This window comes from Amblyomma mixtum, chromosome 1 (assembly GCF_055824585.1).
Source record: "Amblyomma mixtum isolate Tamu chromosome 1, ASM5582458v1, whole genome shotgun sequence".
NCBI lineage: Eukaryota > Metazoa > Arthropoda > Arachnida > Ixodida > Ixodidae > Amblyomma > Amblyomma mixtum.
In genome coordinates, this window is record NC_143012.1 from 180,908,951 (window position 1) to 180,926,171 (window position 17,221).

Sequence of the window (17,221 nt, forward strand, 5' to 3'; positions counted from 1 at the left end):
CGAAAACACAACATGGCTGAAATTGCAAAAACACTTTAAAGTGCTGTGAAAGAGATGTTTCACTTACTGCGGACAGAATGGCTAGGGATGAGTAGCTAATTCCAAGCTTCAGTTTCAGCAGGGATATGAGCACCCTGTTTTCCAATGAAACATCATATTTTCGCTCGGAATGCACTGGAAGCATGCTCAAGAGCAAAGTACAACGAAAACACAACATGGCTGAAATTGCAAAAACACTTTAAAGTGCTGTGAAAGAGATGTTTCACTTACTGCGGACAGAATGGCTAGGGATGAGTAGCTAATTCCAAGCTTCAGTTTCAGCAGGGATATGAGCACCCTGTTTTCCAATGAAACATAATATTTTCGCTCGGAATGCACTGGAAGCATGCTCAAGAGCAAAGTACATCAACGAAAACACAACATGGCTGAAATTACAACACTTTAAAGTGCTGTGAAAGAGATGTTTCACTTACTGCGGACAGAATGGCTAGGGATGAGTAGCTAATTCCAAGCTTCAGTTTCAGCAGGGATATGAGCACCCTGTTTTCCAATGAAACATCATATTTTCGCTCGGAATGCACTGGAAGCATGCTCAAGAGCAAAGTACATCAACGTAAACACAACATGGCTGAAATTGCAAAAACACTTTAAAGTGCTGTGAAAGAGATGTTTCACTTACTGCGGACAAAATGGCTAGGGATGAGTGGCTAATTCCAAGCTTCAGTTTCAGCAGGGATATGAGCACCCTGTTTTCCAATGAAACATCATATTTTCGCTCGGAATGCACTGGAAGCATGCTCAAGATGGCTGAAATTGCACATGTCTTCGAGAGCACTGCTAGACTTCGAAATGCTATCGTATCCTGCAAAATAGCTTGTCCTGTGGCTGGGGCCACTGTGCTTGTTGATAACATCCGGTTTATGCCGCGTGCCACAGCCCTGAATCTCTCGGTGTGCGACTTTGGTAGATGCCTCTAACCTGTGGATGCAGCCGATGAATACAGAAAAGCTGCCTGCAAAATTGCTTGCACCTTCACTCTGAGTTTCGTGCGAGATGTTGAAAGAGGAATCGAAACAATCTATTCACATTGTGGGACTAGAAAACAGCAGTTGAAGAAGCAGTTGAAAACAACTGATTTTATTTTGATATCTTTATTAAGCACCCTGTTAACAGTGCATAAGAAAAAAACATCCAAAAATTTGAATTATTTCAGCTGAAACAAGTATTTCCACAGATGTGAACATCACTTGTGTTCACCGTGGAGAGGTCAGCCACATCGGTGGGCATCAGTGGCCAGCTCTGTGAAATTCAGCAAAGCAGTTTTTTTTATGCGAAGCATACTAGCCGCACAACCGAGCTCTTCATTGCTGCGCCGCGCGCGGCTGCGTAGCTACCACTTGACCTACATCGGCGCACCACGTGATGTGACGTCACAACAGCTGTGAAAGCTGGGGCTCAACTCGTGCGCTCGCTTGCGGACGCGCAGCCTCCGCCGGCGGCCTAACTCCCGCTCCTTCCGCTAGGGGCGCTGACGTCACAACAGCTGTGAAAGCTGGGGCTCAACTCGTGCTTGCAGACGCGCAGCCTCCGCAGGCGTTATGCTTCGCATCCTAGGCTTAACCATAAGCTAAGCCAGGCCAGACACAGGAAAACATTGCACTGCTTGCACCTTGCCCTTGTTCTTTCCTGCAGTTCTTCTTCCCGCACTGCATTGCGTTTTGCAGCTGGCAATATTCTGGAAAATGATCAAAGTGGTCGCTACAGTTTTCATTGTAGGGGAGTTGCACAGGTCTTGTTGCTTGTTCTCTCTGTCCTGCAGTTCTTTGGGTTCCCCTTGGGCAATGATTCTGCGATGTCTTGCTTGAATGAAGCAAGGGAAGCACTTCTTTCTTCGGAATGCCCAGTTCTTGGGTGTCCCGCCGGTACTCAATCCATGCATTGGACACGGCAAGGTCGGGGAAGTGCGTGAAGAATTGAATTGTCCATTTTCTTGTTTTTTATCTCAATTCTGTAATATGACACTTACCTGTGAGCCAAGTCCATATCGCCTATGTACCTGTTGTACAATGAGACAATCGCTGCCTGGGGAACTGATATTTTCTTTGTATCTTCCTTTGACCATCACTTGCACACACCTACTGGGTCGCACCCAACCGTGCTCAACTGGAAAAGAACTCTTCTGTTGTCTTTCCATTTTACAAGGCAGGCTTTTCTGTCCTCGCGCACGGGGCAAGCTTCTTCACCACGATTCATTCATCTGTATTCGGCAAATTTTCGACGGTCCCTTGCATGCGATTTCCATTCTCAGTGCCAGTCAAAAACTTTTCTTTACAGCGAGGCAGTCTACAATTGACAGTCCCGTGAAAAACCTCTCCGTGAGCAGATGCGCCTTTTGGCCACTTATGGTTGCTGAAAGACTCTTCACAACTGCACCACCCAGGCCGTATAATTTCATGTCTTCAAGAGCCACGGTATTTTATCTGGTGTTAACGAGAAGTCCAAAACAAGGCCGTCGAGGGAAGCTAAGCTTTAAATCAGGGGTATTTGGCTCTAAATGGGCACATTCCCAAAAACGGTATCATTTGCTAATCTTTGAGCATTCTTTTGTGCACGACAATGACCAGCAAGCACTCTGAAAACTGTTGACTGTTGGCCACCCGAGATGTTACCTGTCTTTTTCCTGTCCTGTAACTGCGGAAAGGTCGACAAAATGCAGGTTATTGCGCAGCTTATAGAATCTGTTATGGGTCGTGGTCAGCAACAAAAGGTGTACGTGTTGCTCGAGGCCAGTACAGCTGGACTTGAGGAAGACTCGTAATTCCCATCAGTAGATGTATGGCAGCAAGTGTTCTCGCCTCAGATATGTCTGTTCGCGCAGATTGTCAGTGATTCCGTTTCTGAACAGAATACAAATTCAGCGAGTTCCCTCCAAAATCCAAGTGTAAATATTTGGCAAAATACTGATGTGTTGACAGAAGCTCCCGATAAACCGAGGTTATCGGTTGATCATCACTGTCTGTGCTGTCACGGTTTGCAAATCTGGAATGATACCAGAAAATATTTCGGGTAAGCACATACCAAGCTAAAAGTATCTTTTTACACAAGGCAGACGATTTAGTGCAGCAAACTTCAAGAACTTAATATCCCGGCTTCCAGCGGTTTTTTTGTCTGCTTTTTTGGGGTCTGACGGGGTCTGGTTCAGCTTCATCTTCAGATGACGCGTGCTCGCTTGCAGGAGGAGATGAAGCACGTTCATCTTCTTTATCCGATTCTGAAGGGCCTGCATCGCTCTCTTCTAACATGGCAGCAATCTCTTCATCCATCAGGAATCTGGCTGTTGAGAGCAAGGCCCACTTTCACAACTTTTGTCCACAAATGTGACGCATTGTAAACGCATGCGTTTGAAACCAAAAATAATGATTCAGGATGCCTCCGGGAGTCATAAACTTCATTAGCAAATAAATAATTTTGCAAGAATTAAAAAAAAAGATGCAGTATAATAGGTAAAAACTTACTTCTCAGTGTCGCTGCCAAACTCTCGAACCAGTGCTCGAACCAGTGTGCAATGGCCCGCTTATGAGAGAAGTTCAGCTCGATTTCTCCTCCGCTCGACCAGAAATCATGTTTTATTTGCCCTTTGACATCTGTAAGCCATCGGCCTCACAAGCCATAGAAATTCATTTACTTGACGTGGCGCACAGCCGCTATCCACTTCTCTTGTCGGGTATACCCAGGAAACGATATATACCTTGATGCTTGGGCCCCCTTCGCGGTTGTGGCAATCTCTCACACAGGTGGACCTCTGCTTATTCTTGTAGTTCTTTGTATCCATGGTCACCGAAGCATAACACGAGCTCAGTGAGGCCGTTGAAGGTGAGTAAATTGCGCTCACTCGGATGCAAACGCACAGGCGCTTTTGGCCGCCTCACTGATTGCTCTAGGGAGCCGCCAGGCGCTGCCACATGTAACGGCAAACTTCATTGCAGGGTGCCTGTAGCAAGTAGGTTCTCTTGGTACCTTAGGAAGTCTGGGAGGATTTTTTCCATTTCTCCTGTATAGTCAAAAGAGACGAAAAGATTGCAGCTGAAACCCAGAGGGGGCCTGGAAAAAAAAGAGAATACAGTAGCCGACCGATATTTCGGACTTCGCTAAGGAACTGTCACGCACCTCATAGGAACGTGCACATTTTCACGACCGATTTTTTGGACTTTGTGGAGTCTAAAAGTTCGAATTTTCGGACTAAAATAGACACCAACAATATTGTGGTTATTATTTTGGCCTAATGTAGACGCGAGCGGGCATTGCTGTCACTACCAACCCGTTTGTTGCCACTGTGAAAGGCGCCATCTTGGATTTAAACGGAATCGGCTCGGCGGGCGCAATCGGACTGGCTTGGATAGGCTTTGGAATTTGTTCTCCATCGTTGCCATTCGAGATAATGAGATGCTTTCCATTGCCATTGAGATGGCCTACAAAGGGCGCGCGATTGCATTGAAAACAGTACAGCGGGACAGCTGCAGCGTCCACCGCGGCTTGGACAGCGGGTCAGCAAACGCGGTAGACGGGGGGGAGGAGTGCATTCGGAGGCGCTCACGTCTTCCCATGGGTTACCTCTCTGTCTTCGCGAATGTCATTGCCCCATGCAAACTGACTGTTCTTGCTTCGCGCAGCGAGTGCATTCATTCGCAGCATGACTGCGACCGCGTCGCATTATCTGGTATCCTGAAGTGATAGGGTGCGGACATGAAGAAAGCATGGCTATGACTCAGATAGTCTAATTATCGCTTGCAGGCGGAACATGGGGAGCAGCGATTTTGGTGATTTTGAAAGCCTATTTTTCGCAGAAAAGTTCATTTTTTTTAAGTTCACGTATTTTTTGCACTGTTCGATTATTCGGACCATTTTTCGGGTCCTGCCAAGTCCGAAAAATCGGTCGGTGACTGTAGTCTAGCTTGGCAAAGCAACATCAAAAAGTTGGGAATCACACATATGGCATGAAACAAATGTTGCTTTGGTGAAAGTTATAAAGGACATGCAGTGATGGCATATATTGCTTTGAATTCCCATTATTTACACAAATGGTTGTATGGGGCCACCTGATAAGGAGGAAAAAGTTGAAGCTGTGGTTGTCTCCAGCAAGGCGCACAACTATGAACCGTGCTTCTTCCACGCGCTGCATAACCTATAACCCATTCACTTCCAATGGTCATTCACCATCTTTGCTTTAAAGGGGTAAAGACATGGTCTATCAACAAATCATGCTATTACATAGCAGCTGCTAGCCACGTCGTTATTATGCATACTTAAATACGAAGTAGGGCTCTATGCGCGGTCATTTGTGCTAAAGTTGCAATTTGAAGTTATCGGCTCTAAGCCCCTCCCCCTGGCAACGACGGCCATATTGAAGCAGCCTGAGTGACGCCATAAACTGACAGTGCCATTGTCTAGTGCAAAATTGCCGCGCGCGCTCCTACCCGAGTGCGGCCGTGGTGCATTTTGATGAAGTCGCCGAGAACGGGAAGAAAATAGACAGAACAGGCAAGGACACAAGCCATTGTTGCCTTTGTCCCCTCCAACTCCCCCCTTCACCGTACCGCAACCCAAGCCTGAACAATGAACAACTTACTCCCCTATGCTCATTACGCTAAGTTCAGTCGTTCAGTCACGAGCAAGCACATGACTGTCAATCTGTGTTGTCACAAACTGCAAGTGCGCCAGTGTTGCTTGACTGCCACACTGTTCAGGAGAGGTTTTAAAAATTCAGTAACAAATTACTTGCTGCACCAAATGAGCTCATATTTTTGTCCACTTGTTCCGTTCCTCACGCGAAAATAAACTGTTCTAACTGCAGCTTCCCGCCTGACATCAGTTTTAATGATTAGGAACGCTCAGAACTGGTGTCGGGGTTTTTCCCTCACCCTGAAATTCCTCCCTACGTGGTTGCGCAATCCTCCGCCGAGTGGACTGGATGCACGCAAGATGTTGGGGGCTATCAGACACTTGCAAACGTGCTGGCCTAGTACACAGCACGTCTCGTAACGTGAAAAAACCCAGGTGTCTCGCGCTTGTTTATGGCCAGCAGTGGCTCCCGCCGGGACACGGGAAGCCGGGGGACAGGGGCCCAAGGTCGATGTCGGCAGAGAGCTCCGCCATGTGAAGTGGCAAGGGAAAATGCAAGAATGAACGGGGAGGCCAAACGAATGGCATGGGTGTTCGAACTGCACCTCCCCTTCTAACGGCGCGCACTAAAACAAAAAATGGGACTCGCAGCCTAGGCTTTTGCCCTCTCACGGAATGTTCGCAACACATGTGCAAAAAGAGGCGGCAGCGCGCCGAACCCTACACCTGTGTTGCTTCCTCATTTGGGGAGATTACCCTATCGTCGCTCCTGAATGACTCTGCTATAAATGATGTAATATAGTTCATAGTGTCTCCCTCTGAGTATTTTGCCTCAGCATCTTGAATCTGTTCCTGTTTTCTTTGATTCGTTTTACGCAGCCAGCTTAGATGGCTCCAGAATTTTCTTGGCCCCCCCCCCCCCCCTTTAGTTGCATCGCGAACTTCAGCCAGCCAGCGATCAGAGGGCCGCTTTATTTTAGCCTGGTCGAAGACCTGAACTTTTGCTGTTTCTTTGGTCGATAAGGTTCCCATTTTTGGTCTATTTCCTCTTGAGATAACTGTGCCTTCTTTCCTTCTCCGTGTTCCCTTGAAGCCACTTGTCGTTGTTCAATGGCCTCCTTAATTTCCTTATTCCACCAGCTTCGTAGCTTCCTCATTCCTCTTGAGTGGTTTACCCCTTTTACTTGTTTCATTTTTGTACCGATAAGTAGTTCCATTTGATTATAATCTCACTTTTCCATGGGACGTTTCTCTATTGTTTCTTCTATGCCAGCTGCTATTAGCACTATTTGTTACTCAGTTTAATTTAATTTTGCATTCTCTTTTTGGCTTCTCTGCATTTCTCTTGATCAGGGCTCCTCCCTGCAGACTAGTACGCTTATTTATTTATTTATTACCTCAAATTACATGAGGGCTTATGGTCACTTCTCAGACTGTACTCGTCCTCTTCGTCTATTTCCATTATTGCGAGCTTGCCCTAGATCCCGTGCGACATCAGGCAGTAGGTAATCGTCGTCTGCCTGTTACGGAATTCCCACGTGATTTGTTCCTCACATTTAGTTTCTCTGTTGCCAGTAACTAGGTTGTGCTGCTTACAGAAGTCTAGCATTAACTTCCCGTTTCAATCTGTGTATCCATCCAGATCCTCGATGTGGCCATCCATGTCACCCAGCAGAATAATATTGACACAGTCTCCAAACTGCTTTATGTCATCATTGACGCAGTTATCTAGATCCTTGTTTTCTTGCCTGCATTTGTGCCCTGTCCCTAAATAAATAATAGTGATTATTGTATGCCGCGGAGAAGCGCTGAGGGGAGGGGGGAGGAAACGGGGGGAGCTCAGCCTGGTAATTGCCTCCACGGGGGGGTCACCGCAACCGGGCTTTGCTGGGATGGGGAATAAGAGAATAGGGAAGTAGAAGCGGGTCGGGTTCGTGGGAGGGCACAGGGCAGGAGAGCCCGGCGCGAGGGCAAGGCAGAAGGCGTCGCTGGGCAAGGCCAGGGCACGGCGATACCTGCGCGCGTCGGCACAAAACGCCCCCGTGGTAGACAGTGGCGAAGTGGTCGGCTCTTCCCGAGGTCCAGAGGAATCCGGGGCGGGGGTCAGCCGTGGTTGCTGCCGTTCTCAGCTCGCACGGGCAACCTGATCCCACCTCGGGAGCCGATCAGCTAAAGCCACACACGGGGCGTACACGCACAGGCGCAGTCACTGCTGCTCGTCTAGGAGCGATCTCGATATGAGGGGTTGGGCCGTAGGCCGGGGCGTGGTAGCGGCCGCGGACGCCCGCGAGGAGCGGTCCCATTGCAGACGGCGGCGAAGCGGCCGGCTGGTCCCGAGGTCCAGAAAAGTCCGGGGAGGGGGTCGGCCGTGGGAGCTGCCGTTCCCAGCAAACACGGGCGGCCTGATCCATCCTCGGGGGCCGGACGGCTAGTGCCGCAACTGGGCGCACACACGCGATGGCGCACGGGAACGAAAGGACTGGAGACCGGCACACGGGGAGCAGCGCGAGCGAGCCGCCGCGATGTTGCTTGCTCGAGCGTCAGGCACAGACTGATTGATTGATTGATTGATTACTTTGGGGTATTCTTGGGAGGGGATACTGGTCCCGACGTATGTTGGCCAGTTGGTGGCATCACTCTTGGGGACCAGGGGAAGGGGTAGGGGGATGTAGGGAGGGGAGAAGGGAGGGGGGATGGTCATCGCTGCGCTGTCCACGTGGGGGAGAGCGAACCGGCCGCGCCGGGATTGGCCTGGAAGCCGCGCGGACCTCACGGAGCAAGGGCGCGGCGCAGCCAATGAGAGGGGGGGAGCGGCGGGCCCGCAGAATGCTGGAAAGCGAGGCGCGCGATGGGACCAAGGAATGTGGTTGCACATCACAGTCGAGAGCGCTAGAGTCACTGTAAAAAATTTCAGAGTACCGCAAAGGTCGGAATTTGACTGGCAACACTGAGCGGCGGCTGCCATTTACCTTCCAAGCCGACTGTGTCGCAGGGAGGCCGCCATGTTGGAAGAGCTTGATATTCGGTGACGTATCGGGTTGAGTGTTCACTGAAGTGCAAATACTTCGTGCTCGGAGACAATGGTTGCTCAGAAGAGAAAAAATATTGTTATTTTGTGCAAAGTAATGCAGCCAGCGGTTCTTTTGCTCCGCGGTTGCGTTTATTTATTATTTATTTATTTATTATTCCTCAAAGGTCCAGAAGGACAGTACATGAGGGGTGGGCTGACAAAATTCTATTTTTTTGGACACAGATGATCTTCGATGGCGGATTTGAAAAGGACTGGATTGATGATGGTCGCCACCTCGGATGGAAGGTCATTCCAGTCGTTGGCTGTTCTAAGAAAGAAAGACTGCTGATATGTTACAGTACGAGATTTCTCGGGGTAGACAGCGTTTGGGTGGGAGTTACGGGATATCCGATGAGCGCGTGTGATACGGGGGGCATCGTGGTTAAAGGTGTGAAAAAATTTGTGATACAAGGAAAGACGGGCGATTTTGCGACGGCAGGCTAGTGTGGGAAGACTGAGCTGGGATTTTAATGCAGAAACGCTAGTGTGATAAGAGTAGTCAGACCAAATAAATCTGACAGCACGGTTCTGGACAGATTCGAGCATAGTGATAAGGTTAGCATTGAAAGGATCATACGCTGCACATGCAAACTCAAGTTTAGGACGTATAAAAGTTAAGTAAGCAAGAAGTTTTATGGAACGGGGAGCTAATGATAAGTTACGCCGTAAGTACCCGAGAACTTGGTTTGCTGAATTAGTAACATGATGAATGTGATGGGACCAGGTTAAATTTTTACTTAAGTGGATGCCAAGGTACTTGTAGGAGTCAACTGATATGATAGGAATAGTGTTAATAATGTAAGTATTATCCTGGTGGTTGCGACGGCGATGGAAAGAAAGAAGGGACGTTTTAGTACTATTTAGTGACATAAGCCAAGTGCGGCACCAATCCTCGATACGAACAAGATCTTCCTGAAGGATGGTGATGTCAGTGTGATCAGTAATTGGGCGGTAGAGAACACAATCATCAGCAAATAATCGAACATTAGACCTGATGTTAGACGGTAAATCATTTATGTAGATTAGAAATAGAAGTGGTCCTAATACGGTGCCCTGGGGAACGCCAGACAAGACAGAAGAGAGGGATGACGAGTGTGAATTAGCGTGGACGAATTGATAGCGGTCAGTTAAGAAAGCTCGAATCCAATCCAGAACCAAGGGATGCAGATTTAGGCGTGAGAGCTTATGTGTTAGGCGCCTATGGGGGACTTTATCAAATGCTTTTTCAAAATCAAGGAATATGGAATCCGTGGGAATGTTACGATCGAGGCATTTTATTTATTAATACTGCAATCCCAGGAAGGGATTTTCGCAGGGTGAGCATACAGAAAATAGGTAAGTACAAATATTAAGAAAAAAAAGTACAAAGGCCACAAATTAATAATAAGCAACAAAAACACAACAGCAAAAATGAAAGGCTCAATGACGTAACACAGCAAAAAAGTACAATAAGGTTTGGGACATATAAATACACTACTATCAAGTCATCAGTGAACATGGTCAACAGGGAATTAATTAAATGAATATCATGAATATCATGAATATCATGATGTATATCATGAAGAAAGAGAACAAGTTGGGTGTCACAGGAGAGGCCTTTACGGAAGCCGTGTTGGTTAGGGTGAAAGAAGTTATTCGATGATAAGAACCGGACAGTATGCGAATAAATTATGTGCTCCATGATTTTACAACAAACACTGGTTAATGAAATTGGCCTATAGTTTAGTGGTGAAGATCGTTTACCTTTTTGAAGACTGGAATGACCTTCCCGATCCGCCAGTCGCGTGGTAATGAGCACGAAGAAAGCGGCTGCTGAAAAATTAAAGATAAGATGACACTGCAAAGGTCTTTGGTGTTTTTCAGAACTTTAGCATTTATGCCGTCCACACCTGCGGATGAAGAATTCTTTAGTGTGTCTATGATTTTAGCAATACCGCAAGGGTCGAAGATGATGTTTTCCATAGGAGGATGGAGAAGGTATGGGGCTTCAGGGGGGTTATCAAGAGGTTCCTCTGTGAATACGGAGCAAAAAGTGTGGTTTAGGATATTTGGAACGTCTGATTCTGGAATGGAAGTTCCAGAATTATCTGTCAATGAAATTACATTAGAAGTAGAGGGGCTTATTGTTTTCCAGAAGCGCTTGGGATTATCGTGCAGCATGTTAGGTAAGGTGGTAGAGAAGTAGATATTCTTAGTTCGAGCTACCTCGGTGTCATAAATAGTAGCGACAGTGTGATACTTGTTCCAAGCCTGGGCCGTGCCTATACCTTTAGCTGCACGAAATAGTCGCTTCTTTTTGTTGCCTAGTCTTTTAAGTGTGTTGTTATACCATGGGGAATTTGGGCGTTCTGTTATGGTGATAGTGGGAATATATATGCTGATTAGGCGTTGCATTTCCGACTTGAAAAGTAACCAGTTAGCTTCAAGAGAGCGGAGCAAAAAACTAGATGTAAATTTTTCAGAAAAAGCAGTGAGGTCGCGGTTGAAACCTATGTAATCACCTTTGTCGTAAAGAGTAAGCGTTTTCTTTATCCTTTTGTTATTGTGTAAGCGGCAAGAAAATGTAGCATGAATGGCCAAGTGATCGCTAAGACCGTCTAGATAAGTGATGGGTGAGAAGCTATCAGGTTGCGACGTCAGCACAAGGTCCAGGATGTTAGCAGAATGGTCAGTCACTCGAGTGGGACGGTCCACTAACTGATCCAGCCCGAAAGTAAGACAGGTGTGCACAAAATCGCTGGCAGGGTTAGATTTCGAAAGTGTGGAAGCAAGATCAGACCATATGATAGATGGGAAATTGAAATCGCCAAACAATAAAATTGGAGTGTTGGAATAGAGGGTTGTTATTCTGCTCAAGGCGTCGTGAAATGAAGAATTAAATGAAGACTCGCAGTTTGGAGGACGATAACATACACCAACTATAACGCGTGGATATGATGTATCACAGCAAAGCCATATCATTTCTAACGGGGTTAGAATGTCCGCACGAGAGCAACGTAATAAGCGATCAGTAGCAATAAGAACTCCTCCACCCCTCAGGTCACTACGGTCCGTTCGAAATATATCAAAAATTGGGAAGGGAGGGCAATATCTCCGTGTCATTAATTGCAGATGTAAGCCAAGTTTCGGTTAATAAAACTATATTAGCGGAGCATGATTCAACCAGGTTACATAATGAGTCGCGTTTTGGGATTACACTACGGATATTTGTGAACAAGAAAGATAACTGGGAGCGATCAGACTGCTTTACTGTGCGATTGGTTCGAGGTAATTGCTAGGGCTTGGCCTCAATTACGTTGTTAGTCGTAGGGTCGAATAGATAGAATAGCAGGAACTGTGCTATGATTGTGAGCAGTGTGAGGATCTGTGAGATTGCAGGTCTTATTTTAAACAAACACAAAAGTACAAACAATAAACGAGGCGGCTTTTATCGGAAAGGAAACCAATTTCAATATGAGCGAGAAAAAAGGAAAGGAACAAGAGAGAGCAAGGCAGCAACACACGGGAAAAATACACGGGGGAACAGAACAAAGTGCTTACGAAAAATGCAGAAAAAAAGAAAGTCAAAGAGGAAAGTCACACTACTTGTCTTATTCGAGCAACGAGCGGGGAAGACTGGCTGGGTGTCGGGCAGTCAGGGAGTCTCTGGGTGTTCCAATGTCGATGCAACGCTACCGCAGCGTCGGTGTCTGTGGGCTCCCAGCACGGTTCCCAGGTCTGGTATCCCGGAAAAGTCACGTAGGCGCCAGAAGCCGCCTGCGTGGAGCAGCTGACGGATGGACGGAGAAGAGTGGCGCCTGGGTCTGGTGGTTGAGGTCTCGACGATGGATGTCCAGGTCTGGTGGCCCGGACGTCTGCGGCTGAGGCCCAAGCCCGGAACTCGGGGAGCCAGCAGAACTCGTCCACGTCCGTCATCCACCGCGCTCTTCTCTTCTCTGCCCATCCGTCAGCTGCTCCACACAGGCCGCTTCTGGCGCCTACGTGACTTTTCCGGGATACCAGACCTGGGAACTGTGCTGGGAGCCCACAGACGCCGACGCTGCGGTAGCGTTGCATCGACATTGGAACACCCAGAGACTCCCTGACTGCCCGACACCCAGCCAGTCTTCCCCGCTCGTTGCTCGAATAAGACAAGTAGTGTGACTTTCCTCTTTGACTTTCTTTTTTTCTGCATTTTTCGTAAGCACTTTGTTCTGTTCCCCCGTGTGTTTTTCCCGTGTGTTGCTGCCTTGCTCTCTTGTTCCTTTCCTTTTTTCTCGCTCATATTGAAATTGGTTTCCTTTCCGATAAAAGCCGCCTCGTTTATTGTTTGTACTTTTGTGTTTGTTTAAAATAAGACCTGCAATCTCACAGATCCTCACAAATTTGGCGTCCACTACGACAGGACGAGGTCGGTTTTTATTTATTTGCCTGTTGTGTTAATTTAGGAACAATATGAGCGCTTCAGTTTTGGTTGCTTTAGGCGAGCGCATGGGCTTGTGCGGCGCGGAGTTACGAGCGTGGGTGGAGGACGAGCTTCGTAAGGCACGGGAAGAGAGAGCCGCTGAGCGTGAAGCTGCGAAGCAGAAGCTGGAGTTAGAGGCACGGAATTTGGAGTTAGAGGCACGGAATTTGGAGTTAGAGGCACGGAATTTGGAGACGGGGCGTGAAGCTGCGAAGGAACGTTTGGAGTTAGAGGCGCAGAACTTGCAGCTACAAATAAGGCTCAAGGAGGGTGGCGCAAATCCTCCGAGTGACCGTGGAGAGCGTAGCGTCGCACCGGCTAGCTCCATTAACCCGCACAGCCTCATACCACAGTTCAATGAAGCGCGGGATGACCTCGATGCCTACTTAAAGAGGTTTGAGCATGTGGCCACGGGGCAGAGTTGGCCAAAAGAAAAGTGGGCAACGGCGTTGAGCTTGTGCCTTGGCGGCGAAGCACTTAGGGTCTTCGGTCGGCTCTCGCCTGAGGATTCAGTGGACTATGACAAAGCGAAGCTTGCCTTGCTTCAGAGGTTTAGGTTCACCGCGGAAGGTTACCGGGAAAAGTTTCGCCAGAGCAAGCCCCAGGATGGCGAAACGGCCTCGCAATATGCTGCCAGGTTGTTTAGTTTCTTTGACCGTTGGGTCGAGATGCGGGGAGAAGGCCGCACTTTTGAGGTGGTTCGTGAAATGGTCGTGAGCGAGCAGTTCCTGAACAACTGTCATTCCCGTTTAGCTCTCTTCTTACGTGAACGGGAGGGTAAGACAGTTTCCAAGCTGGCGGAGGCTGCCGATCATTTTCTCGAAGCACAGCGGCAAAATAACTTGTTGTTCTTTAAAGAGGAGGGGGAGCACACGATAGTTAAAGCCAAGGACGGGGTTTCACGTTCACAATCCCGCCTTCGGTGTTTTCTTTGCGAGAAGACTGGGCACAAGGCGTCGGATTGTCGGACAAAGCCGAAGCAATTGTATTGCACCTGGTGCCGCGAGGTAGGACATGATGCCCAGTCGTGCAAAGCTAAGAGGCCAGGAGATCGTGAGGAGTCCTCCTGTTGCATGACACCTCGATATTCACATCCCGATAACCCTGCAGAGGTAACGCGCGTAGAGGGCCGGTTGGGGGAGATGGTCTGTCCTTCCAACCCGGTGGAAACTGCTATGCCCGTGGGGCACGGTGAGGTGTTCGGCCAGCCTGGTTCGGTATTACGGGATACGGGCAGCACCGGTATTGTTGTGCGTGAGTCTCTTGTACCGCCAGCGGCACTAACAGGGAAAAAGGCTACATTATTCTTGGCCAATGGGACCCGTGTAGAAGTTCCGGAAGCGGAGGTGGTGATTTCTTCTCCATACTTCTCGGGTAAGGCTATCGTGCGCTGCTTGTCTACACCCTTGTACGACATTATAATAGGCAATGTCCCCGGGGCTAAACCTCCATTCTCTGTCGACCCGCCAGTTCTAACTGATCAGGCAGTTTCCCTTGCCATGCCGAGTTCGGTCGATGTTCCTTCCCTCACGATGACAGCAAAGGTTTCAGAGAGTAGTAAAAGCCCCACTCTGAACATACTCCACTTGTCACGGCCGGAGTTTCGCCACAAACAGGAAGAAGACCCGACCTTAGAGGTGTGTCGCAGGAAGTTGGGGCAAATATTTCGTGGCAAGGGACAGACCGCCCACTCTTTTGACACAGATGACGGTGTTCTTTTCCGAACATACCAAGTGTGTCCCGGCCGAGTCGTTGAGCAAGCGGTGGTACCGAAGGGCTTACGCACGCAAGTCCTTAAGCTGGCGCATAAGAGTGCATTATCCGGCCATCAAGGAATACGGAAAACAATAGCAAGGGTGCTCAGTGAGTTTTATTGGCCCAGTGTACAGGCTGACATTAAGAGTTATGTCAGATCGTGTGCTAAGTGTCAACCGACTGTGTCAAAGGAAAGGGAGAACAAAGTAAATGACGCCGTTGTTCCATCGGTGCCGGCGGACAACGGCCGGCACAGAGTGTATAACATCGTAGGACGGGGATATTTAAAACCATGGTGGAGACCGAGGTCGGTTTGGAGAAACCGGTTTCACAAAGGAAAACGGAAGTACTAGTTGAAAGAGTTCTCGCGACGGTGAAGTGGTTTGATGTGAAGAATAGAATACGGAAGGATGTAGCCCACACCTGTTCTTGTTGGCATTGTCTGTGTTTGTTCATGTTTGTTTTTGGGTGTCGGCTGCTTACTTTTGATGCTTTCCGTGTTTCTTCGCCCTCTATGGACGCTTCACGTTGACTTTCCATGTGCTCTCTGTGCTGTGTGTGCGAATGTCTGTAAACGCTTCGAACATTGACGACCGTCGTATTGTGTGGGGTGTGTAGTGTGCGCGCTGTGGTGCTGTGTTCTGTGTTGCGATCGTCGAACACGTCTGGTGTCGCTCTCTTGAAGTTGAGTTCTTTCCCTTGGAAAAAACTTCCGAAGAGGGGGCCTTCTGTAAGGAGATAGCGCCACCCAGCGGCGTTCGTGAGGAGAAGAAGACAAAGCACGAGGAGCGCGTGCGGAGGGGAACGCGGGGCTGGTCGAAGAGGATTACGTGGCAGAGGAGAGAAGAGCGCTGTGGGCGACGGACGTGGACGAGTTCTGCTGGCTCCCCGAGTTCCGGGCTTGGGCCTTAGCCGCAGACGTCCGGGCCACCAGACCTGGACATCCATCGTCGAGAGCCTCAACCACCAGGCCCAGGCGCCACTCTTCTCCGTCCATCCGTCAGCTGCTCCACACAGGCCGCTTCTGGCGCCTACGTGACTTTTCCGAGATACCAGACCTGGGAACCGTGCTGGGAGCCCACAGACGCCGACGCTGCGGTAGCGTTGCATCGACATTGGAACACCCAGAGACTCCCTGACTGCCCGACACCCAGCCAGTCTTCCCCGCTCGTTGCTCGAATAAGAGACAAGTAGTGTGACTTTCCTCTTTGACTTTCTTTTCCCTGTATTGTCCGTAAGCATTTTGTTCTGTTCCCCCGTGTGTTTTTCCCGTGTGTTGTTGCGTTGCTCTCTTGTTCCTTTCCTTTTTTCTCGCTCATATTGAAATTGGTTTCCTTTCCGATAAAAGCCGCCTCGTTTATTGTTTGTACTTTTGTGTTTGTTTAAAATAAGACCTGCAATCTCACAGATCCTCACAAGCAGCATCTTAGCGCTTCTATCGAGAGCTTGTGCACGCCTTTTTTCCCTTTCCGCGGAGCAAGCCACGGAGGAAACATTTCGCCACTCCGAGCAGCAAAGAGACAAGCTCGTGCTTTTGGGCAGTGAGCATCGTGGACCACCATGGGACTGCCGTCTCGTTCAAGCAGGACGAAACTACTTGACATTAGCTTCTTCCCATCCACTGTAGGCTTCTCGAAGTCTTCAGCACAAAAGTGGACCTCCAAATGTTTGTTGTTAAAGGGACACTGAGGAGAAATTGAAGTTGGCTTGTATCGACAGAATACCAGCTCCTGATTACAAAAACGCCACTCATACTGACAACAAAGCTCTTGTAACGTAGAAAAGAGCAAGAACCAAAATACAGGTATCGCCGCCACAGGCCAAACTCGCAAGTGCAAGCGTGATGAGATCATAGAACAAAACAGTGTTGCTAGAACGAATGGTTCTAGCAACACCAGGAACCGAGAAACCATGCATCACTGAGGCGCAGCCAATGCATGCGCAAATCTCCTTGACGTCGCCAGATGGCGCCACGTGCCCGGCTGCTACACGCGCTCCTGAAGCATCGGGACAAATCAGCGCCTGTTTTCCGGCGGTAGGCGGGCTCCCGGTATTCCGCTAGCGGTAACAAGGTACACGGTATGCTAAAGGTGTCTATTTGCGAGAACTTCGTTGACGACTTCGAGAACGAGATCCGTCGTAACGCTGGCAGAACGCCAGTGCAAACGTAATCGAAGCGACTGTAGCGACGGCCGCAATAGCCAATAGATGCCTTCAACGTGCGGCCGGCGGTAGCTTTCTTTTCGGCTGCTGCTAGGCCGCACTGCTGGAGGCCAGAAATCACGGAGTCTGCGTTATGTGCACGTCATGTTTCACGTCTCTTAGTCCTCTGT

At 48.8% G+C, this 17,221-nt stretch overlaps 1 long non-coding RNA gene across 1 annotated transcript in view; it reads left to right on the forward strand.

The window, feature by feature from the left end:
- Positions 1–17,221, forward strand: part of LOC149370132 (uncharacterized) — a 106,975-nt gene that overhangs the window by 12,188 nt on the left and 77,566 nt on the right. The window lies entirely within an intron of this gene.